Consider the following 18108-nt stretch of genomic DNA (forward strand, 5'->3'; position numbering starts at 1 on the left):
GGTGTAGCAACTTAGTTGAAATTCAATTAACCATAGTTGTGTGGATTTACTTCTGGAATCTTAATTCTCTTGCCCTATACTGTCCTGAATATTGAAGCTTTGTAATTTTGAAATTAAGAGACTTGAGTCTTCTAACTTTGTTCATTTCAGAGAGTGTTCCTTGCATTTCCAAATAAATTTTAGAATCATCTTTTCTATTTTTGTAGCAAAGGCAGTTGGAATTTGGATAGAAGTTGCCCAGATTCTGTAGATTAATTTTGGAATGTGATATTAAATAATACCCTCCTTCTAAATATGTCCATACCTGAATCCCCAGAAACTGTGAATATGTTCTCTTTCATGGCAAAAGGGACTGTACAGTTGTGATTTAGTATCATAAACTTTTCCTGGGTTAGCATGGTGAACCCATATGATCATAAATGTCCTTATAAGAGGGAAGGCAGGAGATTTGACTATAGGCAAGGCACTGTAATGATGGGAATAGGTCAAAGTGATGTGGCCACAACCTGAGGAATATGAGCTTGAAGAGGCGAGGATAGGGTTCTCCCCAGGAGGCTCCAGAACGCGCTATCGCTGCCAACATGCGGCTATTAGCCTATAAGACCTACGTTCCTGGAGTTCTCTGGAGCGTCTCTAACCTCCAGAGTAAGAGACTAATTTGTATTGTGTTAAAGTACTAAAGTTGCAGTAATTTGTTATAGCAGCAAAAAGAAAGCTAAAGCAGGGAGTACTCCCATGTTAACCATATTGTCTTCCAACCCAGGAACACAAGAAGTTTTTTCATTTATTTAGCCTTTAAAAATTTTTTTTTCAGTAATGTTAGATAGTTTTCAGTGTATAAATCTTACATTATACTTCTTTGATTAAATGTATTTATTCTTTCTGATGCTATTTTAAATGGAACTATTTTTCTCAATTTTATTTTCATGTTGCTAATGTATAGAATATGCACTGGTTTTTGAATATTGATGTCATACCACACAATATAACTTATCCTCTTGATTTTTGCTGAAAAAATCAAGAACTGGTCCAAGAACCAGAGGTAGCGTGTCCATGGATCTAAGTAGAGCAACATCCCCAGGGCTTCATTTTTCCTTTCAGAACTCACAGCAGCCTCCATTGGCCTTAGTTGGTCACATATTCACATTTTCACCACAAGCACAAAGCTATAGGGTTTGGCTCTTGTGACTTCAGCAAAAAGCTAAAATCATATTTAACTTAAGATTAGAACTTTAATGTACTCTGGATATAAAATCATAAGGACAACAATACTATTTCCATTTAAGTAAACGAAAAGACCTACCATTGCTTTCTACTTCTTTTACTTTAGACTAGGTTCTCCTCTGTTCATTTATACAATTTCTATAATTTGCTAAATTCCTTCAAATATCATTCCAAAAGGTGCCAGCTAGTGAACAAAAAGAAGCTCAGAAAATCAGCCAGGAGAGCCCTGTACACTGTCAGTCTTTGGATAATCACCCAAAGAGCTGGCATTTCCCCATGTTGCTGGCATTTGGAGAGCACGGACACGACTATAATTTCTTTACTCCAGGATAGACAGCCTGAAGCCCTGAGACAAAAGAAATAAAACTTTGTGTATGTTTATTACAGCCATTTAAAGCTTAGCATTTCACACCTTGTCAGAGTTATCAGGTACAGAGCTGTTCTTTTTTTTCCCATATACATACACTATCAACACTTTATTATATTTTTTTCAAAAATTTCCCAGGTACATGTGTTACATAATATACGATTAAAACCTTATATATAGTTTTTATGTAGATTTTTTTATTATTTTTTGTATTGATTAAGGTATTACATATGTGCCTTTAATCCCCTATTGTCCCCCCTCCACACTCATGCCCTCACCTCCCTAGTGTCGGTGACCATTGGTTATGCTTATATGCATGCATACAAGGCCTTTGGTTGATCTCTGCCCCTTACCGCCATCCTCTCCTACCTTCCCTCAGAGGTTTGAGCATCTGATCAATGCTTCTCTGTCTCGCATACACTATCAACACTTTATTATATTTCAAAAATTTCCCAGGTATATGTGTTACATAATATAAGATTAAAACCTTATATATAGTTTTTATGTAGATTTTCTTTTATTAATTTTTGTATTGATTAAGGTATTACATATGTGCCTTTATTCCCCTATTGTCCGCCCTCCCACTCATGCCCTCACCTCCCTAGTGTTGGTGACCATTGGTTATGCTTATATGCATGCATACAAGGCCTTTGGTTGATCTCTGCCCCTTACCCCCATCCTCTCCTACCTTCCCTCAGAGGTTTGAGCATCTGATCAATGCTTCTCTGTCTCTGGATCTGTTTTTGTTCATCAGCTTATGTTTTTCATTATATTCTACAAATGAGTGAGATCATGTGATATTTATCTTTCTCTGACTGACTTATTTTGCTTAGCATGTTCTCCAGCTCCATCCATGCTGTTGCAAATGGTAGGAGTTCCTTTCTTTTTATAGCGGTGTAGTATTCCATTGTGTAGATGTACCGCAGTTTTTAGTCTAATTTTCATTCCTACAGAAATGTGAGAAGTCAAATCACTGTCTGAGGGGAACTCAGAAAAAAATAATACACTAAAAACACTAGGTTGCATTAGGTTTGATGCAAACTGTTTTATGTGATAATGGCAAATACTAGCTCTAAGTTGCCCAAATTTGGAAAACTTACATTAACAAATGCTCCAAGGGACAGAGATCTAACTTGTTACTGACTCAACTTGGTATATTTGTTGTTTAAAAAAATATGTAATATTTAGATTTCAAAGTGTTAAGAAATTCTAATATATGTTAGAGAAAATATTAAGAAACCTATGAGGAAGTTGTATGCACAAACTGTTGTGAAATCCTATCTTTCCCCATTTATAAGAAAAAAAAAAAGAAAAGAGCAGAGAAGGTAAAGTAAGCTAATTTCCTAAAATTCCACATTTGTGAAAATAACTTTCCCATTTAGGATCGGTTACTCCTTCAAAGACTGAAAATATGGAGGATCGGAAGCTATATTATTAGAAAAAAAATATTTTTTGACATGGGCATTGCTTACATTGGGATTACCATGTGATAAATAATTGAACTGTAAAAAATATAGTAACCACATGATTACATGGGTTGATGGTAGATAAAGGGATAGCTATGTGATACAACAAGTTAACGAAAACATTAATGGTAGAGTATTTCAGGTTGGTGGTACATGAATGTTCAGTGTAAAATTCTTCAGCTTACCTGTGTTAAAATTTTCCTAATAAAAGTTTGAAAAAATCTATAATAATAACAGCATAATATGCTAATTAGACCGGAATTCCTTCTGGACCACCTTCCAGACGAAGCCGGGTCTGCGAGGGAAGCCCGGGTCCCAGGTGCCAGCAGCTGAGGGAAGGAAGGCCTACTCTTGCACAAATTTCGTGCATCGGGCCTCTAGCAGTGAATAAATGCAAATCCTAAGCCTACTTTGAATGGTGATGAGGAAGAAACTTCCACTCAAGATCTCACTATATCATGTAGCTAAGTCCACATGGGACATGCAAGAAACACCATATAACTGTCGAAAATGGCCACATAAATTGTGAATCATTTTATATATACTTGGCTACTGTGTTAAAACATCATATTTTACCCAGATAAAGAATAAGAACAAATATATATAAGATATGGGATCTTATTAAGAGACCTATTGCTAAACAAGTAAATTGAGCCCACAAAAACATTTAAGTCATGGCATGACTATGAATAAAAAAGGGGGGGAATACTGAGATTAAATCATTTTCCAAGAGAGACTTTCTGGCAGGGTGGTTTTATTGCATAGCATCAGTAGGTGCTCTGCATGCTATCTGTAGCTTACATGAAGAGTAACTTTAGAGTTAGCAGTGACTGCACAGAATATGGCAGCCTTGTTTTTTGGCTAACATACCTTTTTAACTGGAATTGTTTGAAAAGGTGAAAAAATATTTTAGTAGTAACATGAAGACTCGATTTCATCTTCATGCCTCTCCAGAGTCATTAATTTCTTTCTGTGTCAAAGGTCACCACACTGATATATTTAGTTACTGGTTTTTGGTTAACATTTCCTTGCATTTCTTTACAGTTTTAACAAATAAGATTGCATTTTTAAAACTATATTTTTCTTGTATTCTATTATATAAGTGAAATTTTACCATTTGTATTCTTTATGGTGAAGCTCTTTTCATCAACATTATGTTTGTAAGATTCATTTGTGCTGTTACATGGCACCTATTTTTCATTGCTACATATTATTTCACTGTATGATTATTTACCCTTCCTAATATTGGCAGAGATTGGATTACTACTATTTTTGAGCTATTATGAATTTCATATTAATGCATATTCTAATTCATATATCTTTGGTGCTCAAGGAAATGCACTTCTTTTGGATATGCTTAAAAGTGAAATTTCTGAGTTGAAATAGGATAAGATCTCCAGATTTAATTGATAATGCTTAATAGTTATATTAATTTAGGCTGCCATAAGCAGTGTCTGAAAGTTCCCAGTTTCCACATCTCTGCCAACATATGGTTTTATTTTAGGCAGTGTCTTAGACATTAATGATATCCGTTATTTAACTTTTTATTCATTTTATTAATCATGATATTGAGCAAATTATAGTCACATGGATATTCCTTTTTATGAAATGAATTGCAAGTATTTTGCCTATTTTTTCTGTTGAGTTCTGTACAGTTTTCTTCTTGATTTGTAAGATGTCTTCAGATATTTTGGATTGGATCATTTTCTTAGTGGTATGTGCTGCAGCTGTGCTCCCCCATTTCATTTATTTCCTGTGTTCTATTTTATTTATAGAAAAGTTTATTTCTCTATTTATTTTAATTAATATTTGAATTTTATTCAATTTTTAAATATTATTTATAATTTGTTTTTATGTCAATATGTAAGAAGTGATTCTAGATCATGAGATTATTTACTATTCTGTATTACTTTTATAAATTTTATTGGCTTTCTTTCATCTTTACTTCTTAAATTCAGCTGGAATGAATTTTTGTTTTATTCTTTCCCAAATAAATATTTTATTTTCCCAGCAACATTTTTAATAAGAACATCATTTCCTCATAATTCTATAGTGTCATAGCATCGTTATGTTTTTGTGTTCTCCATCCTATTCTGCTCTGTTTTGTTCTGTTCTATTCTGTCCATTCCATTCTATTCCACTCCATCCCATTCCATTCCAGTTGTTTGTCTCTCCAAAAACACTTTACCCACTTAATTACTATAGCTTTGAGAGTCTCATCATCAGTAGAGAAAGTCCTTATACCATGTGCTATTCTTCGATTGTCTTTATTATTCTTGAACCATTGTACTTTCATATTAATTTTAGAATCACTTGTCAATTTCCATAAAGTTTAGATTGTATTCAATCTGTATATTAGTTATAGAGAACCGGCATCTTTCTAACATTGATTTTTCCCTAATATATTTTTTATAGTTTTCTTAAATAAATTTTATATAACTATTTCAAAACAAAAACATTCTAAGCTGTTTTATGTGTTTGCACTTATAATGTTCTATAAGGACAAATTATGAGGTATAAATTTGTGATAAATAGCTTCTGTTTCTAAACCAGCTTATAGCATTTAAAACATATTTTTGGATTAATTTGATTAAAAGCAAATATAATTTGCTAAGAAATAAAAGGTAACACCAATAAAATAATAGGTGATTTAAAAATGCTTATCAGCATTTTGGAATGAGACAATTCCACTTTTAACCTTACTGATATGTTAGCCCATGAAAGTAAAATGCATTTTCTTCACAAATAAAACCTACTGAACTTTATAATAAAACAAGACATTTATTACAAAATCGTATTTTTAAATGATAGCAGGTCTATTTCCCAGTGTTGCATTGACTATTTGACAGGATGTGCTGGAAGCATCGATAACAGCAATGATGATTCAGTGTCCTTAAGCCAATGGGCACCAGTATGGCACAGAGCATTTATCCACCTTTAGCTTTCATTATTTGATGATAGTAGATTCTTTGTCTTCTACCACCCCCCCCCAGCCCGCCCACCCCCCATCATCCTATATTCAGTAGCTAGGGTTTCCTTTTCATTTTCTTCTCTTTGTCACTTTCCTCTTTATGTTACTGTTTTCTACTTCTATTCTTATCCTACCCTCCTCTATCTCCCTTTAAACCCCTTTATTATTTAAGCACTCTTTAGCCCCTTCTCCCTTACCTCTATTTATCTTTTTACTATTTCCTTTCGTCTCACTTCTTTTACTAGTCACAGTATGAAACTAAAAGATGTTTTAGTTTCATTATATGTAATAATTATTGAATTGAATTGTAAATTTTGGACACTGTTTTGAAGGATTTATTTATTATTTTGTAAACAAAATATGGGAAATAGAGTGAACTTTCACAGAGGTATATGCCATTTTTCTTTTTGACTCCTAATAACCAGTGACTCCTGGGCGAGCAGTTTTCTACCCCTTCCTGTAAACTTACCTATTGTGCCACAGAAAAATGAGAGAAGTTCTTGACATGGCTTGTGTACCCGACACTGCAATCATTGTATTGTTCCGAGAATATAGCTATTGTTTGGTCCTTCAATTCTGAGGCTGACTGATTTATTGTCGGAAGTCACGTTGGAGGACCCACCGTACAAGATATTCCAGGGAGAGCTGATGCTCAGTCACTCTGTCACTTCCTAGGGAGCATAAACAAGTGATTTTTAGTTTCCTCTGCTTTTGAAAACAGACTCTCTTTTCCTCTCCTTGTTCTATGACAGCGAGAGGTTCCACTCTAAGCCAGACATCAAGAAGTTCAAGTTCCAGCTCTCTCAGACACAGCAGAGTCCCCCATTCCACTCTAAGCCAGACATCAAGTTCGAGTTCCAGCTCTCTCAGACACAGCAGAGTCCCCCATCAGGAAAATACAATCACTGCCTTATGAGGTAGCACACTTTTAGGGTAGAGAGAGGACAATGCTTACTAATTTACAATGTTGTAAACTTTAATAGTGAAATTTTTAAAACTTGGCTGCCTGGATGCTTTTAGTCTATTTATCTGGGGAGAGGTATTGTATGTATTCATCATACCCTAAAGGCGACCACTTACTCTAAACACAAAGGCACCTTTGCTCAGAATGTGTGGGTGGCGATGAAGATCACCAAAGAGAAGAGCGAGAGAAACAAAGAATGAAATGAGGAAATTTCATTGGCCTCCTTGTTAATCTGAACAGAATGTTCTGATCAGTTACAAACAGATCAGTGTATGGCCAAAAGGACACAGCCTACTGCAGTTGGTCGTTCTTCCCTTTTTTCTGCTTTTATGTCTATGTCAAAGGGACTATCCTCAGATTCTGTCTCACCCATTCACTCCAGGAACTAGTTGAACCCTGACTTCATTCTAAGCATGGGGGATAGAAAGACTATCTTTAAGAAACTGAATTTCTAAAGGGATGTATAAACATTACAGTAAATAATAATACAATTTAGCCAAACTATTTAAAACCCCTAGTCCTGCTCTACCTTCCCTTCTTGTTTATAGCGTATATCACTTTCTAACATCCCAAAAGTTTTCTCTGTCTCATTATGTTTGCCGTTGGTATTGTCTCTCCCCTAATAGAATACAACATAAACTCCATAGGGTAAGTATATTTGACTATTTTGATTAACAATGTTTCCAAAATCCTAGAAAAGGTGCCTTACACAAAGTAGGTCTCACCTACATGAATGAATTACAGTTTACATAAAAGGCTTAACGGCTACATTGTACATGGACATCTCTTCCCAGCCAGCGCACCCACACCTAGCTGTCAGGGCTATGGGCTGCTGGTAGATGTTTACAGTTATAGCTCTCACTGACTGTTCCCTTCAGCGGCAAGGTCCTGCACCGCCCAAGATTACAGTCTTTTAAAGGTGCAGTCCGGGTCCAATGACTGTATAATGCAGGGGTACAAATAGCTGGTCCCTTTGCCTCATCCTGGGACAAATCTGAAGAGACATGACAGCTATAGAACTGGTCTGATAAGATTAGATCTCACGTGCAACTGTGTTGTGAATTAGCTTCTCCTGCCGTATGTTAACAGATGCAGCTCCCAGAGCAAGCAACTCTTTGTTTTAGAGCCTGTTACCAGGTAAGCCACTCTAAACAAACATGGATATAAAAGCACGGACTGATATTTCCTTGGAATATTAGGGATGGATATAATGAAAGGTTATTGAATAAATAAGAGGAGTAACGGCATTCAAGTGAGTGATATAACTTACACAACGACAGAGAAACAGAATAATGTTGTATATATATCATGGCTTCTGTTTTCTTCCATTCTTTTGATGAACTAAGAGGAACTCTGTTTATAATTAGAGATTTAGCACTTCAACTTTCCTGGTAGAAAACTAAAGAACAAACTGGAACATAAATTTTCCAGGCCAAAGGATATTTTATTATTCTCCATAATCCCTTCTCCTTGAAGCCATTGCCACCTCCCTCTCCCAATGCCTCAGGATATGATTGGACATAATACACTTATCAGTGTTATTAGTTGATTCAATAAATTAAATATTGTCCTAAGGTAAAATAGAAGGACACTGTCTCCATTCATTAATAACACATTTTAAACTAATAGAGTAGTAGTTCTAAATATATCCTTTAAGATTAATAACCTGAACATAAAATATCATCCACAAAAATACCAGGATGAAAAATAAATTATATTCACAAATTCTATTGAGAAATCTTTTTTGAATTATTAATTTTGACTGCCTCTCTCACCTACTGTATTCCATATCCTATAAAAATAAAAGCCTAATATGCTAAGTGTCTGGTCATCCAGTCATCCGTTCAACCAAACAAACCATAATATGCTAATAATATGCTAAGGCCACTCAACCACTCGCTATGACATTCACTGACCACTATGGGGAAGATGCTCTGACTATTAGGTTAGCTTGCTGCTGGGGTCTGGCCAATTGGGACTGAGCGAGATGGGCCGACATGCCCTGGATCCCTCCCGTGGTCCCTCCCCGGCTGGACAACCTCCCGTGTTCCTCCCCAGCCCCAATTGTACACCAGTGGGGTCCCTTGGCCTGGCCTGTGCCCTCTCACAATCCAGAACCCCTCAGAGGATGTCAGAGAGCTGGTTTCGGCTGATCCTGTAGGCATAAAAGGCTAATATGCAAATCAACCGAACGGAAGAACAACTAGTTGCTATGATGCGCACTTACCAACAGGGGCCAGACACTCAAAGCAGGAGCTGCCCCTGGTGGTCAGTGCACTCCCACAGGGGGAGCATTGTTCAGCCAAAAGCTGGGCTCACAGCTGGTGAATGCAGCAGCAGTGGCGGGAGCTTCTCCCGCCTCTGTGACAGCACTAAGGATGTCTGAGCAGGCCTAAGCCATCAGTCAGACATCCCCCAAGAGCTCCCAGACCGCAAGAGGGCATAGGCAGGCCGAGGGGCCCTCTCTCCCCCCAATTGCACAAATTTCTGCACTGGGCCTCTAGTCAGATAATAAGCTTCCAAATCTATTTGTGTTTTGCCTTTCAATGCTCCTTTATCTGGGTAATTTCTGAGTGTGTGAGTGCTCCTCAGAAGTGATTTCTTAGAGGTCAGGTCGGATGGAAAAGCATAGAAACTTGTTATGAGCACAGCATTTAGTGCAGTGTGAATTGTAAACATTTTGTTCTGGAATTTTATCTGAAAGAGCTTTGCAAAAGGATCTACTTTGCTGGCTTGCATACTTTAAAGATTATATTATACGTAATCTCTAAATTTACATCTTAATTCTAAATGGTTGCAAAAAATCCTTTCTGGAATGTTTGTGAATATTGACATTTAAAAATAAAATTTTCACATCATTCTCCTAAGTGTTTCCAAAGGACTCTAAATATAACACTTTGAAAGTCACCACCATTCAACATTTGAGCCCCAGTTTGTGTGGATCAGTTGGTTGGAGCATTGTCTCCTGTACCAAAAGGTTGCTGGTTCAATTCCTGGTCAGGGTACATATCTAGGTTGTGGGGTTGATACCTGGTGTGAGCACATACAGAAGGCAACTGACAGATGTTTCTATCTCTTCTCCCCTCCCCCCTTCTCCTCTCTCTAAAATCAATAAAACATATCCTCCAATGAAGATTAAAAAAAAGAAATACTTGAGGAAGATCTGTTTTTGCATTCAGAAATTTTAAAATCAGTGTTCTTTCTCCATAAGCTTATATTTCCATTTACTTCTTTCACATAATTTTACACTAATACATTTTTATAAAAATATTTTTCATTGATTACAATATCATATTTCCTATAACAAAAACAAAAATATGTGAAATATATGTATGTCATATGATTGTATGTATGTGTATATAAACATGTGCATACTTACATATATACACATTTCCAAATATATACAGAGAAAAGGAGAAATTTATTTTTATCACATCCTGGAATGAAACAGAGTTGATAAAAATTAATATATTAAATATTTTGATAAATAATTTTAAATACAAAAATTTGTTGGAAGTTAATCTGTTACTGATATTGGTAGAGCTTTTCCTTTTCAATTTATTATTCATTACTAGGGAGACAGGTTTGTATATCAAGTGTGTTCCTGTTTCTGGTAGTTTTCAGTATAAACACTGAGAAAATTTATTTGCCTAAATAATTAGATAAAAATATACGTTTTTTGTAGTGATGTCACTTTGACTTCTGAGTTATATGTCCTCCACCCCCAAAGTCAGCTATTGATCTAACATCAGAAATTATTTATGAAATACAAATTGTTCCAACCTCAACTGTGTTGAAAGCCAAAAAAAGCCACTGGTGTTTCCTAAGTAAACATTATTTTAGCAATATATTCATTCGGTTTTTTAACATCTATAGTAATATTTAGACTGCCGTGTGTGTGTGTGTGTGTGTGTGTTCTAGAGATCCATGTTTTTCATTGCAGGGGGAATAAAGATGATGGATTGGACATGAGGTGGTATGAAAATGGAACCAGAGGAGCAGCCTTTTTCATAGGTGGATCAATATCAGTAATGAGTACACATGAAAGTTGAATATCTGAAAATGATTTCATTTAAAACCATTTATATCTATGTCCTTACTAGTATAAAATATTCTTATTTTCTAAGGGTACCAGTACTCTAGATTGAACACTACTGACCTAGTTTAAATTAAGTGCTTGCTTGTGAAATGAATAAATGATTATGAAATGAATAAATGTATGAATGAAAATATATTTAAACTTATTTAACAATGCATAAATTATTTAACTTTAATACTTTAATGTTTTCATAATAATCATGTGTACTTTTTGATAGCTATTGTGTAACATAGCCTAAACTTCAAAGGTATGTTTTTGTGACCACTGAAATTAATAATTAATGAAGTTGCAATAATGTTACATTTGGCAGACATAGAGTTAAGTTAATTTTAATTTGGGAGGTTTTGCTTCTTCTTTTGTGCTAACTGACATATTTTTCTGGAACCTCAAACATTTTCACATGCCTATGAAAAGCTTACAGTCCCTAAACACTATACCTTTGTGGCTAATGGATAAAATAGCCCTAGTCCTGCATTGGGTCCACTGAAGAAGAAAAAGGAGATGGTAAAGGCTTCAATTTTAGAACTTTTGTTGAGCTGACCTTGATCATGGCCCCGTGTACAATAGAAATTAAACTTTCTCCTACCCAAAACAGGCTACTAGTCTAAGACTGGAGTCCCACCATTTAAAATTCAGTGTTATTAAGGCAAGCCTTTTTTTAAAAATCTTTCATTTGGGCCCCCTTTTTTTTTGTCTCCCCGTTTTGTTTGCCTCTTTGTACTTGTTTTTATGTATTAGAGATATCTACTATGACTTCAACTGTTTGATTGGTGACCTTATTAGGAGGTGTTCTGTGGCCTTATTTAGTTGATCCCCTGAGCTGGCTGCTCTAGGAATGTCCCTGTGTGAGTTATGTGGGCCCTCCTGTTAAAATGGAGTCTTGAATGCTGTTCTCATTCATGGGTGGGATCAACCCTCAGGCTTGCTGACTTAAGGGTCAACCCCAAATATGGTGTGAGAGCTGTTGTACAGGTGCTGCTGCAATTTACCTTTGGATATGCTGTTTGTAAAATTGTTTGGATCCTGCTTCAAAGTTGTCTGGAGCAGGCCACTTGGTATGTTTGTTCTGAGACTCTTAGAAGAAACTTTGGTGCAGGCCAATGTCAAATGCTGTCTGTGCCTGGATTTCATAAACTTGTTTGAAGCAGTCTTAATGAGGCTTCTTCCGTAAATCCTTGGATATAAGACTCCTCTTCAGCTAGTCTTTAGTTGGTTATTTAGTTGTATTTTCCTATTTGGCCCTAGGTGGAGTTGAGTGTCATATCCACCTATTCTGCCACCATCTTTTTATTCCTGTTATAATTTTGATTCATTCACATTAGATGGTTTTGTTGTGTTGGCTGTTGTCATTTTGTTTGTTTGTTTGTCTGTTTTACTTTCTAAAGGAAAAGAGATCAGTGCCCTGGTCTAAATTATTAGGTATTGAATGTTTTAAAAATTCTTGTGGCTCACCAGTTGAAAATCCCTTCCCTAGTTTATCACGTCTCCTTTATCTCTAGTTGCACCTTTCTCGCCTGTCCCAACTCTAGGCAAACCTCACCATTTACAATCAATATTTTTGCTTCCAGTCAGTGGAACAAGTTGCCAAAAGCCATGAGAGAATGCTCCTCTTTGGCTCCATGATAAACCCATATGAGCCAGCCCTAGCAGGCGCATAATCCATGCTCTCCCATACCTAGTTGGCTCTGTGTTTCATTTCCAAAGCACATGTGTTCATCCATTTTTTTACTATTTTCAAGGTTCACACTCATCGTACAGCCCTTGCTAGTGATCAATATTCTCACCTCTTCCCTCTAAGATCACGTAGCTTTGGCATGTACCACTGCCATCGTATTTAATCATTTTGTATTAATCAATTTTACACATGAGAAATTGCATGTAAAGGCAAGCAAGCAGTCCAAGTTTACACAGCTGGTAAGAAGCAGAGCTAGAATTACAGTCAGGTTTTCTAAATCCTAATTTGCTGTTCTTTCTATTTCATCAAACTCTCTTACAAGGAAACACAGTTTTTGATAATAAAAATAACTCCAGAATCTCAAAGTGGAAGGAAAATCTTCAGAAGAACGTCGACTGAAAACCCAACAATTTACAACTATGACCACTACCTTTCATTTTATGTTTGCTTTGATAAATTAAAATAAATCTGGCATCCTATTGGTTCACAAAATGAACTGCAATCCTTCAATGGTTAAAAACACCTTCTCTTGGATTGAAATGAAATAGCTAGTAAAAAAAAAAATAGAAAAAAAAATAGCTAGTCAGAATTGGACTTTCCCAAAGACTTAACAAGCTACATTTGTCTGTTCTTATGCTTATCGTATTACCTGCACTCATCTCCTTTTATTTTTCACTGATATTTGGGGAAGTCTGACATAGTTATACTTTCACTGGCAAGGGCTGAAGCAATACACAGAACTAGGGTTGGCAGCCTCTAAAATGACCTCGAAGAGTCTCTATTACATTTGTGTAACCTCCTCCCCATGAGCAAGGGCTGGAACAATTGACTCACCTCTCACAGATACAATGCTGTGGTAGCAATAGAATGTTGCTTTCAGTATTAGCTTAAAAATGACTGTGGCGTGCATTTTGGGAACGCTGTCTGCTCTTACTCTTGCTCTTTCTCCTACTCTTTTTCACTGAAGCTTGTCAATAGCCAGGTAGGTAAGCTTGGATTCTTCCCCTCAAATTTTTCTTTCCTCTTCATAGTTCTTCTCCTCAATAAATAGTGATTCTCTTAAGGGCATAAACCATATTATAATTATCTCTGTCCTTTACACTATGTAATGTTTTATTTAGCACATCTTGGGTATTATTTCATGAGGTTGGAATCAGTCAGATATTTTGTATTGCGTGAGTCAGGAAAACTTCATTGAATAAAATACAATTTAATGTTGTTTCTCAGATAATTTAATCAGGGTATTTGTAAGCCACTATTTTCAAATCAATATCTTTCGGGGACAAAATAAATGAAATGATGCACAGATAGACAGGTTATTGTTTTCTCTAAATAATCCATATGTGGAATTTTCATAGGACCTAAATAAAAAGAAAAACCAAACTACTACCTTCAACTATCAATAAGCCTGCATAGAAGTGTATTTCTTGCACTAATATAATTCATAAGTAAGATCAAATGATTTATAAACTCCCAGGTAGCATGCTTTAAAATCTAATATAAAGGTAACCATAGAAGACTTTAGTTTATTTAACTAAAAACAAAATCTCTGATATAATATATTTTGTGTTGTATATATTTTAAATTTTAACAATTAATGTGGCAAAGGGAATTCTTTATGCTAATGTTATAGCTCCTTGGTTGGTCCCTAACACCATTATCTGCTTTAATGAATAATTCATTACCTGTTGAAAACTTAACTATATCATTTTTACTTGATATGAATGAACTTTGAAGTGCAATTTAAGTTGAAAGAATTTAAGATTGTAGATAATTCCCATAAACCATCAAAAAGTGCTGTGCAGGCAATATTACCTAGCACTCAAGTGAAATCATTTTACAGAAAGCTCATGTGAGATTCTAAATTTTGTTTCCTTTGTAAAAATATTGATGAGATTCATTTCCTACTGAATTTTCACACTGTGCAGTGACTACTTTTACCTCTAGATATTAAAAACAGTATGATCTTTATTTTTTAGCTGTAGAAAAAAATATATAATCACTATAAGCTGATATTTACCCTTCCAATGTTATGTTTGCCATGGAGAGAAGTCTTTTCTAGTAAAGAATCGCAACACTGGAAATGGACTAAATAGATCAAAAAAGATTTTCAAGTGGAATTAATGCATTTTCAGTTCATTGCATCCTAAAAGCTCAGTAGATGAAATAGTGGTCATCCACTCTTAGGAGAGAAGCTAATCAAATGTAACTGTCTCACAGTCCTAAAGAGTTTGCCACCAATCAGAATATCTCCCCTTCCTGGTCCTATAATCAGGGAAGGGCACATATGAGAATAAAGATTTTCCTCAAAACTTGGAAGAGGCTAGTCACCTTGATCAACATAGCAACACATCTTCATACTGGGAAAACATAAGGTCTATATCATATCACATGAGCAAATAGGAAATTTAGCAACATTCCATAATCCAACAAGCCACAAAAATAGGATAAATGTGTATATTACAAGAAATGATGCACTATTTCCTTTCCAATATGAATCTTTTAATCACTTATTTACCATTATTGGTTTTGCCAAGAGGAAGTTCACATTAAAATTTATATCACAACTGTATAAAAATAGATTCTATGTATTGTAGAATTGTGCACATAAACCTATATGAATTTATTAACTAATATCACCCCAAATATTCAATAACATTTTTAAAAATATATTTTCTATAACCTGCATTATCTTTGAATACATAATACATTTTGCCTTATTTTTATGTAATCTGAAGTTTTCTAAACTTTGCTTTTAAATGTCCAAATTGTAGTTATATATTATGTAATTTTGAAAGTAATTGAAATTATTTGTCAAACTAGATAGAGGAGAGATGGAGATACGAGAGTAGAAGGAAGAGAAGGAAGAGGAGGAGGAAGCGGGAAGAAATGAAGGAAGGAAAAGCAGGGAGAGAAGGTAGGAAAATGACAGGGGGAAAGTAGGCAGAAAGAAAGAGGGAAATGAGGATGTGAAAATGTTAGTCTAGTTCCCTAATCTTTTTATTTTATTTTAATTTTTTTTCTTTTTCTTTATTGAGTAAGGTATTACATGTGTCCTTATCCCCCCATTGTCCCCTCACCCCCCCACACACTCAGGCCCTCTCCCCCCTGGTGTCTGTGTCCATTGGTTAGGCTTATATGCACACATACAAGTCCTTTGGTTGATCTCTCCCCCTCACCCCCACCCTCCCCTACCTTCCCTCTGTGGTTTGACGGCCTGATAGATGCTTCATGGATCTGGATTTGTTTTTGTTCAACATAAACTGATGAACAAAAACAGATCCCTTATCCTTGAAGATGTAATTAAATTCCCCCAAACCCTGCTCTAGTGATGTTTGCAAAACAAAAGCCCTTTAAACTTTCATGCCTTTAAGAGTTACTGTCTATACATTTATCAGGCTCATTGCTCCAAGTCCTATTCATTGCTGCCTTGTAGACCAGAACCTGGATACATAGGTCAGATCTTTCATCAGTTTCCACTAGAAATCAGCTGGTGTTGAGACTTTTGTTGAACTATTGAGCATTTTAGAAAGGGCTTGAGGTGGCTTCACATTGTAGCTCTTGAGTAGTCTACAATTTCATTGGTTCACCTTCCTCAACACTCTTTTTTCTCATATGTATTCTTCTTCCTTGATTACAAAACAATTCAGGAAAATTAAAGTCTCCTTTTCTTGTGTTATGAAAAACAGTTATTCTTATTTCCAAGTATTGTACAGGCCTACAAGATAATTTCATATACACATAATTTCCCTCCTTCTAAGGAGAATTCTTTGCTAGTTATTCATATTTTAAGATATTTATACATAAATATGTACATATTTATGGAAGGAAGTAAAGAAAGAAGGAAGAAAAAGAGACAAGTGCTAACCAGAGAACAATACTGAGGACATAAATATGAGGGAATCAAGAGGCAGAATTTTATATAGTTAAAGCCATGGCGGGATTCAAATATCGACCTCACTTCCTAGCTTTGCAACCTAGAACTCATCATTGAACTTTTCTATGAAATTGGGATACAAAGCATAGTATCCAGCTAATGGACTGTTATGAGTCTTATATGAGATAATGCATAAAATACTTAAAACACTACGTAGCTAGCCCTCAGTACGTCATAGATAATTGTTAGCTATCATTATCACAAGTGTGACTATTATAGAAATCACACTAGAATGACAAGAAGTTCCTAGAGAAAGGTGGGGATACAAATGTCATGCACTGAAACGTTGATTCTAATAAACATGACATATATTAATCTGATTTATTAAATGAGTGTGATAAAGAAGAGCAGCTCCATCAGCAATACACACACACACACACACACACACACACACGACTTTTAACTAAACTTCAACCTAACCTGACTGTCTTGCTATGTCCATCCCTAAAAGTCGTAATCACAGAGGAGTCTGGATAAAAAGCATTTCCATAGCAGAATCGTGACCAAAGTTGAAGGAAAGGAATATGGTAGGAGAGTCCTATCTTCACCCAAATCTTTAAACACTCCAATTTACAAACCAGTGTCTACATGGAGAGAAAACACACTTGAAAGCAAATTGACCCTTTCAAGTCTGAATATTTTCAGACCTCAGATGTGGACAAAAGGCTAAGATACCACAGATGCCTGGTGGGCTCTCTCTCTCCTTGAGGGAGATTCTATATCCTGATTCGGTGAGCTACTGGGTTTTATTTGTTTCTAAGTAATGTTTGTTTCTAAGATCCACAGTAGAACTATCCTACAGCTCTCAGGCTGTATCAGGCAGGAGAGATGATACTTAATGTCATCTTATTCTCTGGACTATAGTGATATTGATGCTCATCACAACTGAGTTGAGATACCCTGTTTTCCTTACAATGAACACTATGGGCTTTATGTGGATTAGATCCAACACCATTTCCAAAATTTTATTTTTAACACTTTATGAATAAGTCAGAGGAACTTTAAAATCATGATCTGTCCACTGAACTCTAGACTTTCATTCTTTCCTAAAGCACTCTTTAGTCACAAATGTAAAGGGTGTGTGGTGGGGGGTGGGGGGGAGTATTTAATTAAAAAACTATAGCAATATCACCAAGAGGATAAAAAGTAATATTCTTTTGAATTTGCTTTTGTGCAGAAAAAACATGCAGCCCTTTTATTTCTCTCAGATGTTATTTTCAGATAAAAGCACTCAATTTCCAAACACTTGTATTGTCAGCTCTGTGGCAGTCACCCTTTTTGTTGAAAAATAAGAAAATCAGAAATGTGCATAGATGCTTCTTAGCTTGAATCTGTGGCCACAACACTGCACCTTCTCTCTTAAATAGCTTTATAAAACCAGGTCTTGCCTCATTTGTATTCCCTA

The 18108-nt window shown here is 35.6% G+C and overlaps 1 long non-coding RNA gene across 4 annotated transcripts in view; it reads right to left on the minus strand.

The window, feature by feature from the left end:
* Positions 1-13199: 13199 nt before the first annotated feature.
* LOC107181558 overlaps positions 13200-18108 on the minus strand; it is a 64107-nt gene continuing 59198 nt past the window's right edge. For all 4 annotated transcript variants that reach the window (XR_001512219.1, XR_001512216.1, XR_001512217.1 and 1 more), the window contains 3 exons: positions 14787-14854; positions 13601-13822; positions 13200-13314 (listed from right to left, as the gene is read on the minus strand). This is a non-coding gene — a long non-coding RNA (uncharacterized LOC107181558). The remainder of the gene's footprint in view (positions 13315-13600; positions 13823-14786; positions 14855-18108) is intronic.

This window comes from Myotis davidii, unplaced genomic scaffold (assembly GCF_000327345.1).
Source record: "Myotis davidii unplaced genomic scaffold, ASM32734v1 scaffold46, whole genome shotgun sequence".
Taxonomy (NCBI): Eukaryota; Metazoa; Chordata; class Mammalia; order Chiroptera; family Vespertilionidae; genus Myotis; species Myotis davidii.